Consider the following 22,686-nt stretch of genomic DNA (forward strand, 5'->3'; position numbering starts at 1 on the left):
TGTATTAGCAAGCTATTATGGGTATAGATATGAAACTGCAATGCACAGCAAGAAAAAGCATGGAAGTTTTGAGATGGAAAAGAAACACATGGAAAAAATGAGGCAGAAGAGGGCAGGAGGGGGAGAGAGGAGAAGCAGTGATGTGCAGAGGGGAGGGAGGCTGATAAATGATGGAGGAGATAGTAGAAGGGGGGGTGAAGAAGAGAGCAATGAGCAGTAGGGTAAGGGGAAAAGAGAAAGAGAAAAAGAGGAGGAGAAAGAGAAAGAAGAGATAAATGAGGGCAAAGACCAACTCATCATTTTGCAATTCCACCCTGGTGGAGAGGAAAATTGATGTCTGGAGGTCTTTTATGGCCAACCTCCTGGGCATGGGACAAAAGACAAGTTATTACCAACCCCAGGTCAGGTCTGTAGCCTGCCAACTGCTTAGACACATTCAGAGAGCCCACGAGAGCCGTAAGTCAAGGGGGCCAAAGAGATCACAGAGAGGCTGGGACCAGGCACAGAGCAGCAGTGAGCTCAGCAAATGCAATATAATCACAGGAGAAGAGGGAGCCCAGGAGCGACACGGGCTGACGAGGAGTGCCCAGCCCAAAAGGGCTTTGCTCATCTCTCCTTCACGCCATTTCTAAGGACAGCATTCCCCCAAAGATGCAAGTCCCCCTGCTTTTCCTCCTGATTTCTCTTTCTATTGATTTTCAGGCTCTGAATACCATTTATTTTTGCTTGCTTGATTCACTCATTCATTGAATAAAGGCATCATCACTATTATTATTATTGTCCCCGTCATTGGGCTCCTCATCACACATTATATTATTTGCATTGCAGAGCTGGAAGATTTCAGGTTGAGGCAGGAAATTTGTGCGAGTTGTTATTACTGCAATCAGATGAAGTGAGAATTGGATCGGCGAAGGCTGCCAGAGCGCAGTTCTCCCAGCAGGACACAGAGGCTCTGCCCAATCGGGGGAAGCTGCTGTTTTATTACACGGGTCCCGCCAGCAATTTCGGACTTGCCTTTGGTGTCCCATCTCTCCCTCCCATCCCACCACCCAGCTCCATGGGCTTCCAGTAGAGAACGGGGAAATGCATCAGTACAGGAGGGCGAGGAATCAGAAAAGACTTGGCGAGATTGTACATTTTCTGCCTTGCTGATGGTATTTATCAGACAACAGAAAATAGCTATTTTACCATCTGCCTTGTAAAAAAAAAAAAAATCCTCATTAAATTAATGGAATGTGCAGCTGCCGAACAGAGTGTTCCTCTCCCTGCCGCCTCCCGAGAAGCCCAGCACTTGCTGGAGCAGGGAATCCGGTTGCCAAAAGTAGCTGAGGCTAACTCGGGCTCGTGTGGTGGGAGAGGATGGACAGATGGACAGACAGCCTTCTGCTCCTCCCAGCCCCGGGGCTCTTGCCAGAGGACCTATGGGTGCCCTGTTGCCGCACACAGGGTGCGAGGGCTGCCTTGCTCACTGTTTTATGGAGCAGAGGCCTCATCCCCTTCCCACATGCACCCCCGCAGAGTCTCAGCTTGTGAAGAAAACTGGACGAGCCTGCTCAGCAGGCTGCAAACGCCTCCTTTTGCCAAAGTAAAGCGTGATACAGACTTCAGTTCGAGGAGGTCAGAGTTGCCCATCACCCTTTGTTGAGTTTGGCAGGATTTGGGGGCAAGTAAAGTCCTAATTTCCATGGCTCCACCATCTCTATCAATGTGCATTAGTCAATCCATCCCTATCATCCACCTCTACGTGTCAAAGTTTGATCTGAGCTGGTGCTTGCCCCGTGGAGGTGTTCAGCTGAGATCACAAAACCAAGAAAGCCTCAAGACTGGCTGACTGCATAGCCCAGAGGAGCTCCTACACAAAAGCCTTAATTTTGACTGAGAATAGACCAAAAATCATGAACCGAATCCTTCCTCAATCCCAGCAAGACAGGAGCACCATAAACCAAATGTCCTAGATGATTTTAATGATGTTAATGGAGCCAGGAGAACAGCAACCAGTTTAATGCCAGTGTTACCAATTCATTTCTACTTGGCACTGAACAGCACTGAAGGTTTTTAAGGGAACCTTTTCTTCTGATATCTGGTAGAGCATGAGGAGTGGTTGCCAAAATCCCATATTACATCTTTGAGAAGCAAGTTCACCAGCTTGCATTGGCAAGGTGTCCCAGAGGTACCAGATGCCACAACATACTGCCTTAGCCAATATATGCTCATCACGAGTAACACCTGAAGAGCGATGTCTAGGACTACTTTGGGTCCAGCAGTTCTTCTCCTAAGGAAATAAAGCCCTTTGTTAAACATCTCAGCACTGATAATGTTTCAGCATTGCTGCAGTATAATCCACATTTAATCGTCACTTACATTTTCCACTGCTAACCCCTCTGCTTATGCCAGGGAGTTCCCAGTGCCCGCACTGCTCCTTTAAAGGTACAGTTTCTCCTTTGCGGTCCTCTCCTCTTTCTAGGAGGCTTTTCTATAGATTTTTCACCTACATGAATTTTTATATGTCTTTTGCAGGAAATTTGTTTCCTTAAATTTGCTCCTTCAGCAGTTATGAAGCAACTGGGGAAAGGTGACCTCGGGAGATGGGTCCAGCTACAGAAAGGTTGTTTCCATTGTGCCCGTGGAGGAAGTAGGAGATGGGCTTTTGGATTTCAGCATGCAAAGGAAAGTTACAGGACTACAGCATGTCGAATCACTTCATGCCGAAATAAATCCTGACATAATAAGCCCTAATACCGCCAAAGAAACTATTACAGTCAGTCACAAAAATAATCCACATTGAAAATCGTTGAAAATACCTCTCCCCAGTGGAATAGTATGGCTCCAGAGGATCAGTTCCAGTCAAAGACGATAATTTCATGTTTACCCAACAGATGAGGGCAGCTCCAAAAGCAAATGTTTGCTGCCAGAAAAACGCTGCTTAAGTGAGATTTTGCCATGTCCCATCGAAGACTTGCTTTTAAAACCAATGAGCAAGAACAAAAGGGAAGAGCACAAAACGCAGAGATCAAATCAAAGTCCAGAAGGATGTCATGACTGTCTCTTACACCATTGACTGTAGTCCTATCAATCCTTAATTAGCGGCAGTAAGGGCAGAACACCAACCTGATTGCTTCACAAGCACAAATTTCCTGGTTTTCAGAGGTTAATGGCAAAATTTCTCCCTACAGCCTTTGCCTGTATTGCTGCTGGTCTCAGGGATTTTCAGGCACAACTGTCTCTGCAAGTCACTGACTTTATCTGCAGCGCTGGTTGGTTGTCTGTGCAGGGTTGTAGGTGTCTTTGCACACAAGGATCCTGACCGCATGGTGCGTGCACACTGCCTCGGCCAGTCTTGGTAGTGCCGCTCTCTCAGAAGAACCTGTGAGACAGGGCCACCAGGCTGCTGAGCTTCCTCCTGGAGTGACTCACAGGGTTGTCTTAGAAAGCAAGTCAGCCAAAAAGACATGGCAGAGAAGCAAAAACACAGGGACAGGCATTTTTTTCCCTGAAAAAACATTTTCTTTCTTAGAAAAAAATATCTAGCATCCATTTTTAAAAAACAAACAAGTTCCTTTAATTAAAACTTGAAGCTTGTCACAGGGAATTTTGATAAAAACATTGACATTTTGCAAAGTTGCCCTTGGACAAATCATAAGCATTGAAAGCTCTGAGACACAGGCACTGTGGAAGCGTCTCTGCGCATGCCAGAGCATTTGGGAAGGACATTTGTCTTCATGCAGTCAGGTGTGTTGGTAATTCTGTGACGCTTCTCATGTGTTGGTCCTTCCCGTATCCACGTGTGATGTACGTAGCATGTGGGGCTCTGACAGGCCTGGGAGAAGGCCAAGAGAAGGTCGCATGGTCGCACACAGTTAGGAAAAAATAGAGGCGTGCGTGTCACAGCGCTGTGTCTGCATGGCTTTGCAGGCATGCAGGGCTGCGGATGCCATTTAGGAAGGAGGGACGTCGTGCCTGTATGTCTCCTGGTGCTTGCACAGACACGGAGCTGCATCGCTTCACGAAGCCCAGAACACACTTTTACAGCAGTCTGGGGTCAGGGTCGCTGGTTGGGACAGTGAGAGATAAAAGACAGCTCCAAGATTTCAGGCAAGTCATTTGTTCTGGGGGGGATCTGTGGAGCCGCAGGTGGATGCGGCACCCACAATTCTCTTGGACACCTCCAATGTTCAGGCCCTTGTGCAGACGGATGCTTCCATGTCGTGAGCCAGAAATGCTGGTGCCGAGGCTTTCTCCTTATGCTTATGAACATTTTTATACATCACCTCTTGCTCGAGGTTTCAGCTGCAGAGATCAGCCCTTCTGCAGGCCCTGCTCATGCAGACACAGACCCGTGGCCACCTCCAATCATCCATGGAGGAAAATGAGAAGAGACAGTTAGCAAAGGACCTCATCCTCCAGGTTTGATGCACAGGTGAGGAGCCCTTGCTTTTCAATACCATGGGTCTCATCTCAGCATCATTTCCCATCACTCCATCCCCCTGCTTCTCCCACCTATGGGAGCACTGGGAGCACTTGGTTCACACTAACAAATCTGAGCATCCCCGGATGATTAAAGGAAGCACTGCCTTTTAAATCGCTCTGATTGGGGTTGATGGCTGTATGGAGTTGGACACTTGGCTCTAATGATGTGTGAAAATCTCCCTGCTGTGACCAGCCATTCCCAGCTGTGGAAAATAAGAAGAAAGGCAGAGGAGGGAAAAAAAAAACACCACAAACCTCCTCCAGTGGGATTCCCAGATCAGACAGAGGTTTGTCACTCAGGACCGTCCCTCTGGGGCTCTGCTCACTGCCATGGATGCCTGGAAGAGGCAGCCCTGCTTCGCAGTACCAATGGGGATGCACACGTATGTGGCACCAAGGGCTTTCTGCTCCGTGGTAGCAGAGGAATCAGAGTTCCGCTTCCGCACAGGTCAGTGTGACCAAGGAGGCCAAGCCACACTGGAAGCTTACTCCCAGGCAGGGAACACCTGCTGGTTTCATGATGGGTTTGGTCCTGGCTCTGGCTGGTGCCACCAATATTCCATACTGGTGTTGCAGGGAGCAGGGGTGGGGGTGCGTGTGTATTATCTGAGAGCAGGGCATTGCAGGAGCATCGCTCAAGGCCATGACTCCTCTGAATGAGACCCTGATCCAGAGCATGGCCAGCACCCCCAGCCAGGAAGCACAGCACCATGGCTTCACTGCAAGTCCCACAGGGGTGGGAAGAAGAATCTGAGCAAGCAAACCATGTCCTCGCCGACACACAGGGACTGCTGGCTGACACTTCTTCAGGTTAGTCTCCATCACTGCTGCTGACAGGGGACCAGCTGTCAGCCCTCTGCACGAAGGCAATGTGAACCCAGCCAGTACATTTGCTGCCTTCTTTCCCCGCCACCTTCCCCCGTTGTTAACTTCCTAATGACACCCAAATTCAAAGCAAATCTCAGCACGCACAATAAAATCCTTCCCCTGTGGACAAGTTTGCTTTTTAGAGGCTCTCCTTGTTGAGATCTGCTATTGTGCAGCAGGGTGGAATAGCCAGGTGGGCTCTGAAATGAAGGATGTGTTTCCTCACACCCAGATGGGGCTAAACAGAGGCACAGGGGGAGGCTGGGCACTGGCCAGAGGTGTCCTGCAGTGTGTGACCCTCAGTGTGACATTGATGGCTCTTAATTCTTAAGCCTGCTTTGGAAGGATTTCAGCAGATCCTATTTAATCACTGTAGCCTCTTCATCTCCCCTGTCTCGTCTCAGGGTAACGTTACATGTTTTCCTCCAGCGGCTCTCTCCACAAACTGTCCACCCTTCTCTTCCTCCATGGGTCCCCAGTGCAGGAAATGCCACCAAGCCCTTTACCTGCTGCATGGCACAGGGTTGCCGAAGCCATAGCTGCCCTCGGCTTGTTTACCAACGCACAGCTCAAATAGCATTTGCTTAATTTCCCCCCGTCCGCAGGACTCCTCCATCTCTCGCTAACAAAGGGCACAGCTTCCTGCAGGTACGCTACCAACTCCCCGCAATTGGGCTGTGCCATGCATAGCATTAAATATTTAAGCACTTGTCAAAATGTTGTAACGATTTTTTTGTCTTGTTCCATTAGCTCCTTTTCCAAAGGCCACCACTGGAACTACTGAACATTTATTTCTATTGAATCCAGCTTAGAAGTTATGATCTGAGAAACCAGGAGACAGGACAATATGTTCTGCGGCGCCTGCTTTTCCCCATCACCGCTCAGCTGAGACACATCGGCCTTTGAAATATCATTTTTATTCCTACCTTAGAAAAACTAAAATAAAGAGATTGATTCTTCCGCCTGCTTGATTTGCTTCTGCTGGCTAAATAAGGTACATAAATATCAGTCAGGCGGCTTCCCCATGTAAGTTTTGGTGCTATCAGTTTAAACGCCTTGCACAGTTTGTGGTACCAGCCATGTGAGCTGGATTTCCTCCCCAGTTGCAAAATAAAGTATTGTTATTACATGATTTTCCTGTTGCTGGAGAGGTATGCACATGAATCTTCCTCCCTCACTCTGTGCATGAACAGCATCTTATTATGCTAATACTATGAGTATTAGACAAAAAGCACTGAAGAAAGCCAATGGAGACAGCAGTCTGGACTCAGGGCAAAGCTTGGGCAGGGGGTGCTGCTGCAGTGGGCTATGGCACCCAGGTTTGGTGTAGGTTCTCTGTACCACCGAGAAGTGCAGAGTCAGAGGGAGTGGGGTGGGGGGGGACACCTGTAGTCCCCAGGGACATTGAAGAGATGCCCAACACACCAGCCCTTGGCCACAGGACCCTCCACCAGGGCCACTGCAGGGCTCAGCTCCCCCCAAGCAAATGCCAAATTTGCACGAGGGAGCTGGGCTTGCTGCAGGCCAGCGAATGGGACTGCTAGTGGCAGCCCTGTGGTCACTACCCTTCCCCTCTTTAGGGAGGGGGGAAAGAAAAAAAAAAAAAAAAAAAGGAAGACCTAAAGCATTCTTAAAGACTTTCTTACATTTTAATTCCTCTCTATTTAAAACCATGTGAGAGCCCAGGAGTTCCAGCCCTGCTGCCTGCGCCTGGATGCTTCACAAAGTTGTAATCCCCATTAGTGACATCACAAGCTGTTGCCATGGGGATGTCACAAACTCAGAGCTGTGACTTCACCATGGTGGGGATGGGCAGCAAGGGAGGCAGTGCTTCCCAACCACCAGTGTCTCCGGTAATTAGCAAACTGGCACAGAAAGAGAGGATGAAACACAGGATAGGAACATAAAACCATTTTGTAAGTATGATCTATTGGAAAGTATTCCCTCATGAGAAAGTGCCTCCTTAATGGATCCTGCGCTCTTAAGTAAACCACAAAAGGCAGAGAATAAAACAGAAATTATAGTGATTTGTTTTATTGGGCATTTCATTGAGTAATTAAGAGGATAATTAGGAGAAGGAACATTAAAAGGCGTTACACTCAGCCCTTGCCTTGCTCTAGAGGAGCAGGCTATTGAATGTGCAGCATCACTCAATGTTTCCCTGTGCTAATGTGGGGTTCCCTGGGGTGAGGGAGGCATGCATGGATGTGCCTCAGCACAAGGGGTCATATCCAGGATGGGAAGGGGTGAAAAGGCATCTCCCCCCGTGGCCTAGCAGGACGCCAGAGCTCTCCCAAGAAATGCAGGTTGCAGAGATCAAACCCCACCCTCACAGCATCTCTTGGCACATGGTGTCAGGCTCTGACACTTGTGCATGGTGCACTTCAGTGCAGGGGAGGCTAAAGAGAAAAACGTAAACCAGTCCTGGCTGCAGAGGAGCTCTGGGGAGAGCTTGCCATGCTGAAACATGTGCTGATGAAGCACCACAGCCCAGGAAGAAGTGGCAGAAAGCTCAAAAACCAGCTGAAAGCTCAGCAAAATGGTTACCCTGCACGAGGAGAGGAGCTCTGTCACCCAACCCCCTTCTAACGCCTATCCTCCCATTTTGACTCCTCATCTTTTTCTTTGGAAAATATGTATCTGAGTACCTGTATAACTAATCCAGATTCAGACATGACTCAACACCACTCCAAGAGCCCTCAGTGGTCACAACTTGATCTAAGCTGCTTCTTGAAGATACCCAGCATTTCCCACAGATGAGGAAACCTTGGTGCTGGTCAATACATCCATGAAACAAAGACCTACTCAAGCAGTGAAATCTGCAGCTCCTTCGAGACCCCCAGCACATCTCACTCCATCCCATTTACCCACTGGCATGGCCACGCTCCAACACAATGTCAGGACACCAGGACCTACCATGGGTTTCCTCGGCAGCCCATGTTACACGCTGGGGACCCCAATGCTCACACACGGCCATTTCTTAAGAGGCCCTGGGTGAAAGCCAGCCCCAGCGACAGCAATCTGTCCACTGCAAGTCCCAAATGGTCGCTGCAGGGAGCAAACACAGGCACGGCAAGGAGGAAATGCAAACTGGAGTGACGGACACCATGAAAAGAAAAGGCTTTACTGGAAGTGGTGAGTCCCATTGGACATGCATTTATAAACTCTAAAGATGACAGATAGGCTAATTCATGCTGTTGCCTCAAACCACTTGCTCAGGAGACAAAACAAGCAACCAACCAACCCAGATAAATGAGAAACCCCAACCTACAACACAGCAGTGATCACCAGTTGCCAAAAATTAAGTAGTTCTTGGGTCCTTGCTTGCTCCAGGACCACATATTTCAGAAAGCACATAATCTTACATGCAGGAGAAGGCTGGCTTTTTTTAAACTGGCCTCAGTGGCTGAAAATCCCTTTTTTCTCCCTAGGGATATGGATGTGATGGCTATAATCCAGTTGCCATGCTGGGCCAGTATTTCAGGGACAGTGGCTTGTCAGGGTTGAACCCAGTGTCAGACAACTGTCAGAAAATCCATGTTCTGAAAGTCACCAGCCCTCCCTTTCCCCATCCCAGGAATCACTGCTCCTCTGTCCTCCCCTGCTCAGGGGGAACAATCCCCACCCTCTTCAAAGCAAAGTAAAATTGGCTTTTTTGCTTGTTGCTGGCCCTTACAGGCAGGAGAGCAGCCTGCTGTGAGACTCAAGTGCTCGGCACAAGGCTCCTGTTTGAAGTGCATGGATTGAGGCTGGATTAAGAAAGCCCAGGAGGAGTGTCTAGCTCTGCTCCTACACCAGAAAGGCTGCTCAGCAGCAGCCGCCATCGCAGCTTCATTCTGCTCAGCCCTTCGTGCAATCCCTGAGAAGCTGCTACAGCGCTGGGGAAGCAGCAATTTCATATGCTATGTTCGACTTGACCCGGGAAGGGGGTAATTGCAGAGCATGTGCTCCGCTTCCCAATGCTGCTGCAGGGAGGAGAGCAGAGCTGCTTTACTCCTGGCTGCAGGAGCACCCAGCGCTGCTCTAATCCTTTATCATCGAGAGGAGCTGGACAATAAACTTCCACAGGGGCAGATTAAGAATAACAGCAAATGCACGACAAAATGCCACCATTAACTACCTCTGCCCAGTCAGACAGAGCAGATAGAGCTGCAGAGCCCAGAGCTGCTTGGGTGCAGAGCAGGTCCCAGGCAGACAACTTATCTGTGGCTCGAGACAAGTTTAGAGAATCACTTCTGAAGTTTCCTTCTTGTAAACACCTCATTTTCCCCATCTAGTCAGCGCAATAAGTAGTTTTAGTGCAATGCAAATGGGTAACAGAGGATAAAACAATATACCAGCCCATACCTGAAGGCGCATCCTTCCTTTCTCACCAAGCAGCGGGGAGGACGTGGCTGTGTCTCGGTAATTTTCCAACATCCTGTGTTGCAGGTAGATTTATGCACTGATCATAGTTGGAGCTGTTAATAAAAAAGTGCAAAAAAAACCCCAGATTTTACTGTGAAGTATAGGGCTGCTTTTCTTCCAGCTTTGTATTATCCTGAGTTTCTCTTTTTTTTAATCTTTTTTTTCTATGATTGACCATGTTTGGGGTTCAAAGCTTTAAAAATAAATCGCGGATCTTCTTTCATCTACTATGCGCGAGAGAGTCAGAATCATTACATGGCTTAAATGGATATTTTGGGAGGGACCCCAGACAAAGCGGTTCCTACTTTAACTGGGAGCCAGAGGGATGAAGCTAATTTGCAAATAACGTTACATGCTGGTTTTACTTGAACTCAAGGGAAAAGGCTGCAGTGGCTACTTGTCATTCTTCGTGAGATATTGAACAAAATGGAAATAGACTTCACTAGTAAAAATTATATATATATACACATATATATTGAAAACAATCTGCAGCAGACCAGTTTCTGCCACACCAGGGGAACATCCCAGGACTGCAATGAAGCCATGCCTCAGCACGTACTGCTACCGCTGCCTGGGCACTGGGGACAAACAGACCGATTGTCCTTTTCCTGAGAGCAGATTTTTAACACGGAGAGCTGCAAGCATTTCCCCAGCTCGACTTGAGCCACTTCTTCCTTATGCAGTTCAAAAGACAACTTTCCCCTTCAGCATCGCAAATGCCTTCCCCGGGGAGCGGGGAGCTCCGATATCTGCAGCACTGCATCTTTACAGCGAACTGCCTATCGATGACTTTGTGGCTAATATATACAATGAGAAGCAGAGAAGCTAATATAATCTAATTTTCCATGTTTACTGCATTATTACAGTGGTTGAATTTGCTGATTAGTTCCTATTTTTCTTGCCATCTCTTCCTGAGTATCTCTTTTATTTTTGCCCTGCTTATCTGCATACCGAGTCATTTATCCATACGGCTGGTGTAACAGCAAGCAAGGCCAAAGCTATCATTTCTCCTCCCTTTCAAATTTAATCTTGCAGACCTCAATCTTTGTGATACCGCTATTATTTTGTCTGTATCTGATCTAACGGGAACCAGCCATTATTTTTGCCTTAAAAAAAAAAAGAAAAATGGAAAAAACTAATCCAAGCAAAAGAGAATGATGGCTGTGGCACTAATGATCCTTGGCATATCTCCTTGCAGTGAATCCGGTGCTAAAACAGAGACCGTTTGTTTCCCTTCTCTCTACATAACTGCAAGACTGACCCCTCATGCACAGGCAGCTCCCCACCAATAAACAACATTGCCCTGATCTCCCAGGGGATTCATTTCACTGCCAACTATCTCAGCAGCCCTTCTTATTGTCTTAACTTATTTACCCAAATAGTGGAAAAACAACTCAAGTGGAGCCGGACACTCTCCAACAACATGACTGCAGCTGGTTTCTTTGGTTTTGTTTCCCTACAAGCTAGGAAGGTCTCTTCCCCGGTGGTTATTAATTGAAAAGGGAGGGGGAAAATTTCCTACAATACAAGCAATATCAGAAAGCGCTCTTCATTACTGTTCCTTGAAGATCACGGCAAAACATTTTGCCCCCCAGCTTCCTTAATGCTCCCCACCTCCCAGCTCTGAGCAGACTATCGCACCGGCTGGAGACCATCCCCTGAAGCATCAAACCAAGCTGTTCTGCATGTGCCAACCACATCAGCCAGGAGGGATTTACCCGGGAGAGGTGAGGAGACAAACTGAGGAATCCTTCTCCTCCCTTCTCCTGCACCCCAAATAGCCAGAGGGTTCTCAAGCAGCAGATATGCCCGCCCATCCTCCTTGCTGCACATCCACAATTTGCACCCTCACTCTGTGGTTTCTATCTAAGCTGCACTCTTCACCTCCACCTGCAGCCCAAAGACCTCCACATGGCCTCCCCTTCCCCCAGGAATATTATAAATAAATCACGGGACCACATTCAGCTCTTGGTCTGCAATGCAAGCAGGGACTTGGGGCTGCTTCAAAAGCACATGGCACTGGCAGGGCACAGGATCCTGACTGTCCCCTACATTAGGATTTACGCAGCTGAGACTTGTGGAAATCAAATCGAGGCCTTCCCCACATTCTCTGCCAAATAAGCCGGATTTGGGAAACCCCTTGCTCACGTCAACACAGAGCTCCCAGTTGCCCAAACCGTAGCACTGAGGGAACCTGAACATTCTTGGTCTAGATACAACACAGCATGTATTATATTTATAATGTTTAATCCTTCATTAATAATAAAGAACATTATTAATTTTAAAGCTACTAATAATCTTCAGCTGTCCCTCACTTCACCCTGCAAGCCTGAGAGCTATAACGAAAGAGCAAATTCCAGCTCAGAGCATATTTAATAGAGGCTGTGGTGATCCAGACCCCAGCTCCACAGCTCAGGGCCACAGGCATTTTCTGCTACTAGCGAGGAACCTCAAAGGTTTTCTAATGTGAACAACCATAAAAAGCCAAAAAAAATGGCAGAGAAATAACTTTCCATTACCCTTGTTTTTGGAAAGAAGGACTTGAACCAATCTCACAGCTCTGCAACACCAAGTTGTCTTCTTGTGTCCCAGTCTGCGCCCATATCATCACCCCAAGAGTCCAGGTTCACACAATAACCTGCGCCACAGCAGTCATTAAATGGTGATAATCCATTTTAGCACCAAGGGAAAGTCTGCATTTCCAGAAGTGTTCCTTGCTCTCTCCCTCCTTGGGAAAATGCAGCTCATCAGAGTCTCACAACAGATCCTTCAGAAATGAGTTCTCATGGGACAGGATTGTCCCTGTGACCAGATAACACCCATCTCGACTCCCAAAAGCAGCATCTGCTCCCATCAGAGGTGCTCCATCAGCACCAGAGGAGACCACAAGCAGGGCCATTCCCACCCTGAATCCTCCAGCAACTCAGCAGGACAAGCAGAGTGGGCAGCCACGAACCCCAGCAGAAAATCAGCATGTCAGAAGGGCACATGTGCAACTACAAAGCATCCTTTGCACACCAGCAGTAAGGTTTTCCTGCCAGCTCTGGCACATCACATCAGTGGCAAACCACATCTCCTTTGTATTTCACTTGGAGGAACAGGGAGAAAGAGGTATTTTACAGAGGAGAGTCACAAAGAGCCCCTCCTTGGAAAATAGGCTATTTTTGGTACTATAATCCCTTTCCTGTGGAAAAGAGAGGAAGGCCCAAGAGACTGAGGGAGCTGTTGAAACCCAGAGAGGAATCTGGCAGAGCCTGGAGCATAATTCAGATATCAGGGACCAACAACAAGGACCAAGACCCATGTTTAAAGACTGTGCCCACCTCAGGACTGAGATCTGCACTTCAGCACACATCAAACCACCCGCCTGCCCACTAACACTGCTGTGAGCCATGCCAATATGAGATGCTGCAGAGCAAGAAGGTGACAAGGAGCACTTTGGTTGCTCACCCAGATCTTTCCTAAGCACGCAAAGACCTGGCTCCTCATCCGAGTGCCAATTCTCACCCTCTTTCAGCCCAGTTTTTTGCAGCTTTTCTACAAATCCAGAATACATTTGAGCGATCAGCACAATGTTTAGTGAGAAAATCGTATGCTATATTTCCGCTTGGCATGATTTTGAAATGGTTAAGCTGTTAAGCCCTGAAAGGGAAGTTTTAAGAATACAGTGAAAAAAAGAAGCCAAAAACAAAAATAAACCAACAGTGGCAAAATTAGAGCATGACATAAAGGAACGATTTTGATGGATCCCTTTTTCCAGTGAAACGGTGCATGCTGGCTGCTGCTTTCCAATGTCAGGATCTCTGCAGTTGTGTAGCACTTGGACTTTCATTAAGGCAGCAAGGAAGATAAAAAATTGAAAGTCAACACTAGCACACAAGAGAGGGAGAAGTTTTCCTAAACTGAGATCAAACCTCTTACAACCTTTTCTAAATCACAGACACATTGCTCCCGACACCCACTTTGCCCATCTCACTCTCCCCCAGCAAGGGAGATGCTATCAGGGCAGGAAGGTGTTGCTTGACACATGCAAGTGCTTGTGTAAAGACAGGCAATGGTCCAGGGTGGGGAAAGGCCATGTCAGGTACCCTAGAAATGTTCCTGTATCCACATTTTCCAGATAGACCCTCCAAAGAGAAGGAAGTCCTGCCCCAATCTGTGTCTCACCTTCATGCACCATGATCCCAGTGATGCTGACCCCTCTAAGTATAGTCAAGTTCTGCCTAGGGCATTCAAGGGGATAGAGAGGACTCCCCACCTTCACCCCTTGCACAATTCAGTGACAGCCGTGCAGCCCCTACGTCCCCCGTGTCACTCGGAGATCCCTCCTGAATTATACATTGCTTTGCTGCTGTGCAAAATAACTTGGTGAGTTACTTATGCAGCCTGTTACTGGGTTGGAGGACGCAGCTCCAAACACAACCGTTTTACATTGATTTTTGTCATAAAATGTGATGCAATGCTGGATCAAAAGACCTCCCAGAATCCATACATGTGACAGTGTCCCACTACAGTTGTGACACAAAGCATTAAGGTAATGACAGTGCCAGTAGCATTCATACCTGCTACTTTGAGGTCCATCCAACCCAGTGCAGCTGAGAGAGACAAGGGCTATCTTCCTCCCACTCCAGCCTCCCCTGGGTTGCTGTGAAGTGTTTGCTATTCAAACAGTTCTTGCAAGAGAGCTCTCTCTTCTAGGAGGGTTTAGATCAGAGACATCAGGTTAGGTCACCTACAAAGGTAATGGTGGGAAAAACTTCATTCCCCAGCATATTCACATCTGTGCACATCTCTGCAGAGGTCAAGCACTCTCCTGATAAGGGCATCTCCTGTCCAGTTCTGTACATTGACCCAGCTTCAGCTGGGCATGATAAAGAAGATGAATAAACAGCCAGAGACAGCCTTTTCCTCCATCCCCTAAAACTTCTCCAGCTCAGGTCCTCCCCTGCCTTTCTGAAGTGCCAAGAGGATCTTGCATTGGGTCCATGGAGTCACAGGATGAAACCCATGACTGTATCCCCAAATACCTCTGCTGCCCCAGGCAGGCAGGGACATGAGCAGCCAACCCACCATCTACATCCAGATTGGGAGGTGTTTTAAGATCTGCCTAGACAAAGTTAACACCAGCCTGATACACCACTGGCAAAAGTCCTGCTTCAAAGGAGAAACGACTGCGGACTCCCAGAGGTCCCTTGTGCCAACATTTCTGAGTCCCACCTCGTAATCTCCCCTCCTGGATTCATCCTCTTCCACAATCTTGAAATTGCAATTCCTCTGAAAAGCTCTCTGTCGTTATAAGTGGAGAATCTCATATCTGAAGCATTGACAAAACCCTGGGATTTAATTTTTATTGCGAATCCAAAGCCCCCTCTGCACGTGGCCCTTCCCTAATGTCAAACAGCATCTCTGTAGCTGTCGATTACTCCTGAATCACAGCACGGTTACAAATAGGTTGCGAGATGGGGTAGAGCACACAGTGACCTGAAGAGCACTTGGGCTGAGAAAACAGCATGATAAATAATTACTTTATTGCAAGTCAAGGGGCATCATTTCCACTGATAACATTCTCACAAGGAGCCCTTGCTCCTCATTGCTCTGGGAGGAAGGTGTTCAGCCATCCCCAGCCTCTGCCGAGGAGCCAGACTGGCAGGACACAGCCTGGCAGCCTCGTCCCAGGGCATTATTTCTACCTCATGCAGAGGGAATAATCCCTCTTGATAAGGTGGGTAACAGCACAGTCCTGTTCATGGTCAGGGATGCACCCAGTCTCCACTGACCACTAGCATGTGTGGGCTCCAAGTTCCCTTTTGCTATTTTCGGCCTTACTCCATTCCATTTCCAAGTGAGCTAGTGGGATCCATGGAAGGCTGTAGCTGGATCTTTAGATGTCATACAGCTCGCAGAATAACACCTAAACAAGCACACACCTCCTCCTTCCCTCAAAGTGCCATCTTATCAAGTGCTGAGTCTCTTTAAAGAAATTACTGTGCAAGTGTCCCTACTGCAGCTCAGAAAAATAAATGAACACAGGGTGAAAATAAATCAGTAACTGGATGAGGTCTCCTGCCCATGGGCACTTCAGGGAGAGTATGGGTATTTCTCCACACTAGCAGCCTGCTGACTCTCGATGCAATACATGACTTCATGACAAAAGATGCTGAGAAGGTGCCGGAGGAAGAAGGGAAACTGTTTTTCCCTTCCTTTTGATTTGCACATGCTTCTGCTGGCACTGGCTCCTGGACATGTATTTCTCCATGCTCAGCTACTGCTGAGCATGATAATATAGAAGCATAGACCCAGGCATTCGCTGTCTGTGGGCTCCACTGTAGATCAGCGGCATGATGAGGAAAAGGCTTATTTGCATTGCCGTCATTTGGTATTTGCAGCAGGATGCCAAGAGCACAGAACGGCCACGGTAAAAGCATCCGATTTAACCTTCACACCACACACCTTCCTGAACGCATTACCCATCGCAAACCTGGCATCAAATCCTCCCTACCAGCCCTCCGTGCCATCCCATGATGGAAAGACAATCAAAAGCGCCTCTCAACTGCCCAGAGCATGTGGCCAGGGCAAGGTCACAGCACCCAGCACTATCCCCAAGGTGGGGAAGGTTTCTGTGACACTGCTCAAGCCACCATAGCCCAAAGTTAGCCCTTTGGCTCCTCTCAAATGCTTCAAGTGTTCAGTCCTCAGCTATGGAGCTGGGAAACACCAGGAGAGCTTGGAAGACAAGCAGTTGTGTTATCACGTGTTCATCATCAGGAATGAGAGCACACAATTCAACACGAGTATCCTCCATCAGCTTCAAGGGCACCGATACATTGAAATTCCCAGCTGATTCAGGGCTCTCATTTGCACTTTCATCACAGCCATGGTCAGGAGCTCTGTGAAGGCTTTCCTAGCAAACCCAGGAGTTCCTCTAAGACTGGCAGCATTGGTTTTCATCCATGCAGTGCTCTGTGGATGCTCCGGGAGCAGAGCATGGGAGAATGATGGAGGGATTTTAGCTATTTATGAATCAGAACAGTGGTTTACATACTTTAAATGGGAGGATAGAGGAGATTCTGCTCAGAATAAGGGCGCTTTTTTTCCTTCATTTTTTTTCTAAATTGCTTTCCTAATCATTAACGCTTCTTGCCACAATGAACAACCAGGTAATTCCATCATGTTACCTTGGACGTACCATGGCAGGCAGCTAATGCTATTGGTCATAAATCATGTCCCTTTCAATCTCCATTATAAAGGAAGAGCAAATTTATTATGATGCATATGTGTCATTACACACCAATGCCTTTCCCCTATCATATAACTGGATACCCCCAAGGTTCATAATTTGCAGTATAATAGTAATTTTTAAAGAACCACTGGTAATCAATAGCACTCAGCATCCCTGTCAGGATCATTTGCAAAACAAATAATAACACTGGTCTCAAACAACTTTACAGGAGGGATATTTAATCCCCATGAACTGCATTATATGATGGATAAGCAAGGAATCCTAGACTATGTATCATGTATTTTCCTTGGATTAAATATCACTTCAATCAATGTCAGTACCAGCTGTACAATGCTGCCTGTGTTTTCACTAAGTAATGCTGAAGTATTGTCTTACAAATAGATATTAGCTACACGCCGGGCACCAAACCACATGACAGCTCCATGGGGTGTGAGGAGAGGGGCAAGGCAGAGGGCAGAGTGGTGAGGTAGCCAACGCGATGCTGCATGGGGCGCACACGGCAGCAGGCAAAGTTGGGGGCACAGAGGGCCACAGGAACCCCAAGAACAGGGCACTGCTGCACTGAGGAGTCGTAGCACGGCCACAACCAGAGGTGATGCTCCCTCCCAGGGCTGGTTTGCTCCAGAGCTCGTTGAGGTACGGACATGCCCTCACTACCAGGACACCCAGCATAGCCTCCACAGCGAAATCAAATCACTGTGAGAATGAGGTGCTGTTTTCAGCCCCTTGTCAATACAGAGCTCCGGTTTAACCAAGTTACTACCTATAACTCTACAACTAGGTAGTATTATTTAATAAGAGGTTCAGCTGTCTGCCTCATTAGCTAAGAGACAGACCTTAAGGACAACAAACAGAGGTTCAATTTACTTATTGCTTTTCCTTTTCCTTCAGCATGTACCGCCAGAGGCTGTAATTGGGAAGGTAACTTTGCCCCAACCACCCCTGCCCTGGCTGCGGTCAATTTGCCTCAATTCCGTCTGCATCACAGGCCATGACAACCTTTAATGGAGCTTTTAAATATAAAAATTGAGACAGAAGCAGCTGACCCAGCAGGACCCCACACAACCAGAGCACAGAGGCACTCACGGGGACAACACCGACCCCAGAGGCTGACACATCCCCATGTGTACCTGGCTGTGCTGCAGCCTCAAGACAACCCAGCCGGCATCCAGCCCACAGCTCCCTAACAAACATCTCTGAAGTCAGATTAAAAGACAGCCCCAATATCTGTGCTTCATCAACCTCGCTACTGGGGAGCCCGAGTTACCTGTTGCGTGGCCGGGAGACGGCCAGCACCTGCAGCTTTCCTTATAGATGGCTTTCCGAGGCATGAAATCCACATTTAAATTTTCTACGCAGGTTTCTGCCTCTTCGGAGGTCTCTGGCAGAGCCGTATCTCACTGCTTGCAGCCGGAGACACCTTTAGCAAAATCTCCAGCTCCTACTGATGTGGAAAAATTCATGCATTTCCCTCCTCATGTAAGCGCAGGTCTGGTATTCACGGCACTTCCCAGTGATAAGACCCAAATCGCTCATCGTTAGAAACCCCGCACATTGGTAAGGATGGGCAGAGGTGGGATTGAAAAAAAAACCACACCACCACACCCTTGGACCCTAACTAAACACTTTAGCTGCTGGAGATTACAGAATCCTATTTAGCGATATCAGAGAGCATTTTCCACAGAGGAAACATCTTCAACCTGGCTATAGGAAGCCAGGAAAATTAAATACTTTGGGAGGAAGAAGCAGCCCACAGAGTTTTGTTTGGTTTCGTTCATTTTTAGAGACAAATGTGGTTTAGAAACGGGATTAACTGGGGCATCTTGGCACCCCTTTCCACTCAGGAGCACCTTGACTGGTCTGCCCCAAGGAAAATGCCATTACAGAAAATACAGCTATTTTTAAAGCTAGAAGGACAAGTTCTCCTCCCAGTTACACCAGTGACCTCGTAACTCTCCAGAAGGTTGGGCAGGCACAGCTCTGATTTGGGGCTGTTTTGAGCATCCTCAAGTCACCAGGCACCCAGCAGGCAAAAAGCACAGAGGAGCAGCATAAGGCCCTTGCCTCCAGAGAGTCAGACCCGACCTGTCAAGACACCAATAATTTTCACCAACTGAAGGGTAAAATGAACCCCCTGTTTAAATAAAACACTTTAATCAAAACCCTCCAGCCAGCCTGGGGCTGGAGGGAGCCCAGCTACTTCCCTGCATATAAGCGTGGATCCAAGCAGGGCTGGCACCCCTGCTGCCATCCCTGCTCAAGCATTACACATATGCGTGTAATATGAACTCATTCAGGGCTCTTACACAGATAAAATATTTAAATCGTTTATATATTACTATCCCTTTTGATTTAAATAAGATGGAATTGCTATAAACTGACTTGGGCTGACTTGCGCTCCCCACCACTATTTTTTTTTAATCTTCCACCCGCAGTTTCATCAGGCTGTCATCCAGCACGATCTCAGAGCTTCATGAGCACCATCCATGCTAGTAAATGGATGGAGACCTCTAGGAAAACTCAAATGCTGCACAGTGATGAGGAAGAACCTTTCACTCTCACCCCCAAGGCAGCAGCTGCATTTCAGCTGCTAGTGACACCAGTAAAAGCAAGACCTGGGACAAGCTCTGGAAGACAAGACACAACCAACATGTAATTCTCTACCAATGATACAACCCAAAACCTCCAAGAGCATCAGGCTGGGAAGAATTTCTAAGCTCACGTGGTCCAGAGGAGATCATACCGCAACACTCAGGCTTTCACCCCACCGCCATGCCCAGCTTCTGAGCATCCCAGGAGGCTGAACACATGCACCAGCTTCATTAGCAAACTCGATGGACAACGAATGATCAAAGCAACCAGCAATTTTACCCAAATTCACCCCCATGTTCTCACCCTGGAGGACAGGAGACTCAACGCTGCTGCCCATGGTGCAAGGGGAGAGAGGACACATTCGCGGGCAGGGAGGGAAGAGCTCTCCCTTGGACTGCAGAAGCCTAAAGATGGAAAATGCTTACAGCTGTGTACGCATCCATATGCATAAGAGAACAGGCCCTGATCCAGCACACACTTACGTCAATCTGCCGTCACCAAGACTTAGGAGAACATTTAAAATTAAGCAAAAATTTCCTTGCACTGCAAAACTAAGGACAAAGAAAGGAAATAAGGCTCATGGTTAGAGCAGAAGCAGGTGTCAGAGGACTTGGTCCCAGCACAGGCTCCAGCACCAATACCTCAGGTAACCCTGGGCATGTCACTTCACCTCCGGGTTTACCCACTGAATACAGCTCCCAGCTCTCCAGGCGTGATTCCCCTTACAGCTATAAGGGGCTCTCAGATGGTCACAGAAAACCTGGCCAGCTTTGAAGGCTATTTCCCATCTGGTCCCTGCGACCAGCTCTTTATGAGCTGTTTCCAGAAGAACAAGTCATCTGTAACACAGCAGCTCCAACGAACCCCACAAGCCCTGGCTCCAAGGAGCTGTTTATAATCTAAACCACAGAAGAAAGTCAGGATTTGCAACAATACTTCAGGTTTCACCTGCTGAAAATACGGACAACAGCACTTCAAAACAAATGGGGAGAAAAGCAAGATCAATAAGTGAAACACTTATTTCCCAACCCAGCCTAATTAAAATGAAGTGCATTACGCTGTTCACAAGTAAGAGTTCCAGTGAAAAGAGAGCGTGTCATCCTAAGAGTTATACAACATGATGCTATTTTATGGCTGTTTTGTTAGTAAGATAGGGACTGGAAAGGACAACCAAAACAAACAAACAAAAAAAAATCAGAACAGGAACTAGTAATTCTTCATTGAGAGAGAAGGGGAAAAGCCATGCAGAAAGTTTGGGGCTTTTCTTAAAGCTAACGTGGAATTAGAGAACCTACAACTGAGTTCACAACTGGAAAGGATCTTAATACAGAAGAGGATTTTTCCGCAAACGATCAGAGAAGCTCAAGGTTAAAAAACTGACCCATACAGTAAGCAACATGAAAAACTTCTCTGAACTTCGATGGGGCGGTGATGTTCACTTTGCTTGTAAGCATTACAGCTCAATCTTAAGGGGTTTTTCCAATCTAAATGATTTTATGATTTCTTGGGGAGCTTTAATAATCTCATCCCACAGATTTATTTCCCCTTCTTTCTTTAAGCATGAAGCAGTTACACAGACTCCACAGCCCAATTTCTGCTCCTTTGTGAATTGGGACAGGTGTTGAAACATGTTGATGTATTGAAGCTTTCCTTTTACTCCTCTGTGGTAGATGCTCTCCAGAAGCAGTTACATTATTCCTAGGCCCACGCTTCGGCATTTCCCTAGACAAGGTAAATAGGAGGCCAGGCCAAGTGAGCAACACAGGACAGGCTCAGGGGGGTGTCCATCCCCACCCATGCACCCCACAGTTCCAGTCCTACCTGCCTGCACAGCAGAGCTGGGCAGATGCACAGCCTTTGCAAAGCACAGCCTTTTCCTAGCACAGGCCAGGTCCCCGCAGCCTCTAGAGACAGAGGCTCAAATCCAGACAGCATGAAAGTTCGATGGTGCCATAAAATACAAGAGGTAGGTTTGAACTCTTGGATTTTAAACAAAAATCCACTTCCAGCAGCTCTCCATCCCCTTGGGCCACATGCCAGACCTTGCAATTCACTGTTCAGCATCACCTTCCCAGGAGAAGGTGGCTGGAAGTGATGTTACTGCAGTGCCTCCCCCATCCCCAGGAGTTAATCGGCTTGGTGACACCCGTGGTCACATCCCTCGTCCTGCCAGCCCTGACGGATGCCCTGTTCATCACACTCACATCTGCTCGCAGCGTTTGTACCTGCTGTGCCCTGAGCAGGGGCAGAACCAGCACGAGGGTTATGGATTTTGTTCCCAACCCACATCCTGGGGCAGGAGTAAAGCAGAAGCGGGTATTTTTATACCCCAAATCAGATGTTCAATACTCTTTTTTTTTAATCATTGCCTTTTTTTGCATTGCTTTAACAGCTTTACTCTTTCTGCAATGAGAGCTCAGAAGGGTGGTTGGGAAATGCCCCTTCAGTGCTGTTCCACACAGCCCTGCTTTTACTCAAGCAGGGCCAGGCACAAACACCTCAGCACAGCTATGAAAAGCTACTTCAACTCCACAGCTGTCCCAGGCTTTTTCCTTGTGATCAGACTGACCAGCTGCCCAGCCTGGAGTGGGAAGAGTTAATTAATAATGTCACAAGATGAGCACTTGGGCCATGCAATTACCAATTCCTCCTAGAATACCTTGGTGAACCGCCAGCATTAATAGAACCAGCACTGAGCTGAAGTCAAGACATTTATCCTTTGACAACGCTCTGTTGCAACAACTTTATTTTGATGATACTGGATGATTAATGCTTACAGCCGCTGTCATTTCCTTTGATAGATTTTGGGGCTGTGGAGTGACATTTGCTCAATGCACCATTCTTGAAAAGCTGCACTCATCGTAGTGTAGAGGAGAGAGATGCTCCGTGCATCCAGCCGTCAGCAACCAGACTCTGCAAGCTGCAGGTGGCCAGGAGAGTTACTCTGAGGAACAGGGGGATGCTTACAGAAAGCCCTGCCTGGCAAAGGCTGCGGGGCGAGAGGAAGGCGTGTTAAACAGCCGATGTTGTAAGAAATGGCAAGAGTTTGTCTTATCCAGTGGAAGGAGAAGAGGCTGTTGATTACAAACATCACAGCCAAGAGCTGTAGCAGA

General features: G+C 47.7%; 1 protein-coding gene across 5 annotated transcripts in view; it reads right to left on the minus strand.

Annotated features, from left to right (window-relative positions):
* ELFN1 (extracellular leucine rich repeat and fibronectin type III domain containing 1) overlaps positions 1-22,686 on the minus strand; it is a 109,545-nt gene that overhangs the window by 76,166 nt on the left and 10,693 nt on the right. For 4 of the 5 annotated variants that reach the window (XM_074886228.1, XM_074886227.1, XM_074886230.1 and 1 more), the window contains one exon: positions 9,682-9,794. The exons of the other annotated variant lie outside the window; for it this stretch is intronic. The gene's annotated coding sequence lies outside the window, so the exon portion shown is untranslated. The remainder of the gene's footprint in view (positions 1-9,681; positions 9,795-22,686) is intronic. 5 annotated transcript variants of the gene reach the window in all.

This window comes from Strix uralensis, chromosome 16 (genome assembly GCF_047716275.1).
Source record: "Strix uralensis isolate ZFMK-TIS-50842 chromosome 16, bStrUra1, whole genome shotgun sequence".
Taxonomy (NCBI): Eukaryota; Metazoa; Chordata; class Aves; order Strigiformes; family Strigidae; genus Strix; species Strix uralensis.